Genomic DNA, 5,352 nt, shown 5'->3' on the forward strand with positions numbered 1-5,352 from the left:
GGGTTGAGTTTGACTAGGAAACTTACCTCTTTCTCTTAAAGACTCATTTATCTGACTAACCTGGGTTTTCAACTCGGAAATAGCCTAAGAGTTAGCCTGACCTATTCTCTTATTTTCTTCTAAACCTTGAGCGGCAGATTGCTGAAACTGCAAAGTATTACGAGTTAACAAAGAAAGAGACTCTTCTAAATTCATAATCTTCTTATCCGAAAGGTTCTGAAACTGTGCCGGAGCTGAAGGGTTCTTAATATAGCCAAAACCTGGGGGGAACCTGAGAGTTACTAGACTGACCTTGATTCTGGCCCTTAGACCAAGAAAGGTTGGGATGGTTTCTCCATCCAGGGTTATAGGTTTCTGAATATAGGTCAAACTTCTGACGGTTATCGAATCTAGTGTTGTTATAAAGAGCATTGGCTTGCTCCTCCACAGTATGTCCTTCCCAAGAAGGCTCTATTCTACCATTATTATCACTAGAATGACCTAATTCTAAGGCTTCTAACCTTTTGGCTATGGCTTCTATTTTAGCATCTGACTCATAAGATCCTTCTACCCTATTGACATTTCCTCTACTTAGAAGAATTTTTTTCTGGGGTTCCCTACTATTTTCCCATTGTTGGGTCTTATCGGCGATTTCATTCAAAAATGTCATCGCCTCATCAACAGTTTTATTCTCAAACCCACCTGTGCATAAGGACTCAACCATGGTTGTTGTTGAATAATCTAAACCCCCATAGAGGATCTGAACTAACCTAACCATCTCTAAACCATGATGAGGACATTGAGATATTAAATCATTGAACCTTTCTAAATACCTATATAAAAATTCCCCCTCTTGTTGAGCAAAAGTACAGACTTGTGTCCTAATAGACGATGTTTTGTGCCTTGGGAAAAACTTCTGTATAAAGGCAGATGTAAGTTGGTCATAGGTTTCAATTGACTCAGAAGCCAAACTATACATCCAAGATTTGGCTTTATCTTTTAAGGAAAAGGGGAATAACCTAAGTTTCAACGCATCATCACTAAGGTTTTTAATTTTCAGAGTACTACAAACTTCCTCAAGTTCCCTAACATGAAAATAGGGGTTCTCATTCTCTTTTCCTAAAAAGATTGGGAGCATCTGTAAAGTCCCAGGTTTGAGTTCATGATTTGCCTCGGTTTCAGCTAACTTGATACAAGACGGACGAGAGGTCCTAGTTGGGTTTAATAAAGCTTTCAAAGTTGCCATTTCTGGCACTACCAAAGGACTAGGAGTACTTTCTTCACTAGTTGTCAAGTTTCAAAGCTGAAATTTCCAAAGACAGGGCTCTCAAAAGAAGAGTCTTCGAGCTCCCCGCCTTCACAAGAAGAACTACTAGGTTTATCACTAATCAAACGACCTAGAGTGTTTCTTTTCCAAGCCCGTTCTTTAATAACCTTGGGCATACACTAGAAAAACAAAAGAAAAAGAAAGAAATCCTAAAAGGAATGGAAGTTTTATGCAAACACAAACAAGGCTGACTCCACCACAGCAAACCTACTGATTTCTAGCAAACAAAAATCATGATGACTCCACTTAGATTGTTTCTAGACCAACTTCTAATCCTTCGAAAGGGAATTCGTTACAATTTAAGCAAACCCCTCTGGAATCAATCCGAGTTTAAGTAAGTTGAATCGAGGCGAGGGAAGCTCAGTGGAGCTTTGATACCCAAGGCCTCACCGGCGTTACAAGGCGGCGTATTCAACTCACAGAAACCATCATGAACTTTGAAGCATGCTTAAAAGAGTAACCAATATTTTTTGAATGACTTTCCTATTAAGCTCGTTACCCTATAGGTATCGTTCTAGTGAAATTTTAGGCTTAGGTTCGCGTTTGGTTTCGTTTTCCTAAGGCGGGCAAGAAGGGAACGGTGATGAAATCCGAACCCTTATCTTGTATGGACAGTCCTTGCCCTTTACTAGGAAATTAAAGCATCTGTTTTCAAATCCTCAGCATATATGCAAACGAAGGAATACAGTAACTCGCTGACAGGGGATTCGCGAGTGTTTCGACAAACTTACCTCCCGTACCAGACGGGGGATGAACGCTGAAGTCGACTCGGACCACGACTCCTATGTCATGTGCGAACCCGAGGGGCCGAGGCGATATTGTAATCGCCGTCCTTCTCTGCAAACAGTTTATATTTAAACCACCCTTCCGTAGGGTTTTAAAAAAAAATAAAGTCCCAAAGTCCAAAGTCCAAAAATAAAGTGCAAAAGAAAAAGATAATCTAAAAAAAAATATTCTAAAAAAATTTGTCTCTCTCTCTTTTTTTTTTAAATTAATTTTTATTCTTTTTTCTTTCATTCCTTTCGCTCTGCTTTTACTCCAAATTTTTACGTATTCACCAAAAACTTTGGAAAATTTTTCTTTCGCTCTAAACTCCAAAATCTTTAAAAGGCTTGGATATGGTGATGCTTTTGAAGAGACTAAATATTCGTAAGGGGACAAGGGGGCCTGAGCGTAGGTTTTTGTGGATGAGATTGCCATGTTAAGCAACTATTAATAAAATCCTAGGATTTTACCCGTTGAAAAGAATGACACGACAGTCTGCCAACATATAATATTCTAAAGGATAAAGAGGGGTATTCATAACCAGTAGTTAATAGAATTGTTAGTCAACTCAGTTCCATTAAAATAGGTCACATGGCAAGACCAAGAATTGATATAACTTTTTAACAATTGTCAATGGCATCTAATGTGTAGATGGGAGAGTCTTTGGCTAATAAGGGTTACCATGATACTCTCAATGGTCATCGATACAAGTAAATAACGATGGTCACCTGTAAAAGTAAAAGGTGGCCACCTCTATCCACAAAATGATCGTAAAAATAGTAAGGATATAACAACGGTAAATTACAGAAGTAAAAAATGATCCTAATTGATATAGCTGCTGATTTGGAGATTCCAATGAGACGTTGTTTCCCAAACCAAATAGACTGGCTCAACTACTTGGTTTGGTTACTTTTACCCCCTCCTCCCCGAATACACACTTGGTTTGTCGCCATCGGGTAGGGAAGCTCATCTGATGTGTACCGTCTTCCACGACAGTTTTGGATAGAAATCTACAAATTTGTAATCTAGTAAAAACAGCCAAATATTCAGAGAAAACTTAAATGACTACAGAGGGGAGGCTAGCGAAATTAATTTCTGAAGAAATGGAAATGCTTCTGGAACCTCCCTCAATAAGGCAAGCATGATAGATAAACGTCTTATCAAACCTAATTTTTCCTTTAAAAAATAAATCTCCATTTTCCGATCATCTTCACACCACTGCGCTTCCTAGATATATAAAATTGACCACCAAAACAAAGCCAATACGCTGAATAATCTCATATCATCGCACCAATGGCGAGGTTTTTTTTTTTTCTGATGAAGGCAAAGTTCAAGAGATTCCCGAGATCAAATAGGAACATAGTCTTGAATGGAATCCAACAGAGTATCCAATTGAACGGTTGCCATATGGGATAGTCTTCCCCAATGGATGTGAGCCTCCTAATTACAACATAAATTTCAATTGGCACTGGTAGACACTTAATAAAATTATGCAGTGAAAGTTGAGCCTTTGCTTAGAGGAGGAACTCCCGGGATTGAGCATCGTCAGTTGCGAAGTCGTCTTGCATTTGATCATGATTCCACTCTGAAACTGGTAATGTTTCTAACCCGTCTCTTTTTAAAAATAACATTGATGGGATTGAAAGTAGCAGTAGTGATGGAGGAGGTGATCAATACAGGGGAGAGGATCAAAGATGTGGATGGCAAGGGTAAGTCTCCAACAGAGCAAGATCATGCAGGAATTGAAACACCAATTGCATCTGCTGGCTTTTCTGATGATGATGAGTAGGTCATCTATGTAACCCTTCCCCAATTCAGTCTATTTGTTGTTCATGAGGGTATTGTAGTGATTTATGATAGGTTTGTGATTGCTGGTGGATGCCAAATGGGATTTGATTCCTTTACAGTGCCATCAAAGGTGAGAACTTTTTCCGTTATCTTACATTGAAACCCAGCGAGCGAGCAGGAAGGAAAAAAAATGTTTGCGATCCTTAAACTTCTGTGTCCTTCTTCTGCCAGGGTTGCTTTTCCATGTTATTGCCGGAGATGTAGAGGTAACTCTGCCTTTCACTATTCCAAGAGTCAATAATCTAAGGGTAACCATTACACCCAGAGAGCAAGCTCTCCCACTGCTGATCCCAGCTCGTCTAGCCCACATGACTGGGAGTCGTGCCCGGACCGTCACTCAAGGGACAGGGAACCAAAGTCGGAAGCAGTATATTGGTTTGAGGTGAAAAGGAGCTCAAGTAAAATGAGGTATTTTGGGTTATGGGAAGTTCAAGTTTGGTAACTTTATGATAGAACTTGTGATCAAAGACAATATCTGTTTTTTGGAAAGTTAATTTACTGTTTTGTTTAGATATCCTTGTTTTTATCTGAATTAAAAAGGGTAATCATGTAGTTGATTGATGTTCTTTTGCTTATATCTTTTTGGGGTCTGAGATTGATTGTGAGTTTAATGGTAGCGGGCCAACCTAAATGTTTTTTATTTTATTTTTAAATATTTCCTCTAGGTATTCTGATAAATCTTAACCGTAAAAAGCTTGTGGGTTAGGTATTTAACATGATTCTAGTTTTGAGATATGTTAACGTGTTGAATGGGTATAACGATTTTTTGGAAATTGAATCGAGATTACAGTTGTATCATCCCTCAGATAGCAGACAATTTGGTAGGTTTTTGGGAAGAATTATGATGATGGAGACTTTCTCTGTGGGATGTAGAATTTTGAATAACTGTACGCTGAATTTTGAGGGCTCTGTGATTGTCATGCTTATTACTTGCAGTGATTCCAAATGAGATTTGATTGCTTAGAAATCCATAGTAGTTAAGCTTACTTTGGTTGCTTTGATTGTTGGACTTGTTGGTCTTGCGGTAAATGATTCAAATACTGTAACTTATGTGATGTCTATTCTGGTTGAAATAATTGTGACTTTTTCCCTTGTGGTTGTAAGCGTAAATATAACACCCATACTTTTCGCATGGCGCATGTTCAAAGATGCATCATTGGTATGAGATAAAGCTTCACAGCTTTGATTGTGCCTTAAAGGCATGTTGGCCAATGAAAAATGTTGCACCATCATGGTGCATTAGCCAGTTAGAAGATGGAAAGTGCAATGTTGCACCATCATGATGTATTATCCAGTTGGAGGTTTTCCAAGTACAATGGTGCAATACGCCAGTGGGTAGCTGGCCAAGCGAGATATCACACGCCATCATGGTGTGTTACGCATGTTATATTAGTTAAGAGCAAATATTGAACCATCATGGTGCATCGACATGT

At 38.8% G+C, this 5,352-nt stretch overlaps 1 long non-coding RNA gene across 2 annotated transcripts; it reads left to right on the forward strand.

Moving 5' to 3' along the window:
• Nucleotides 1–2,866: 2,866 nt before the first annotated feature.
• Nucleotides 2,867–4,992, forward strand: LOC113353044. Of its 2 annotated transcripts, XR_003361053.1 has the most exons (3): nt 2,867–3,665; nt 3,751–3,989; nt 4,091–4,992. It is a non-coding gene; the product is annotated as an uncharacterized LOC113353044 (long non-coding RNA). The 2 variants fall into 2 exon arrangements; XR_003361052.1 differs by having other exon boundaries at nt 2,871–3,989.
• The last annotated feature ends 360 nt before the right edge of the window (nt 4,993–5,352 follow it).

This window comes from Papaver somniferum, chromosome 2 (assembly GCF_003573695.1).
Source record: "Papaver somniferum cultivar HN1 chromosome 2, ASM357369v1, whole genome shotgun sequence".
Taxonomy (NCBI): domain Eukaryota; kingdom Viridiplantae; phylum Streptophyta; class Magnoliopsida; order Ranunculales; family Papaveraceae; genus Papaver; species Papaver somniferum.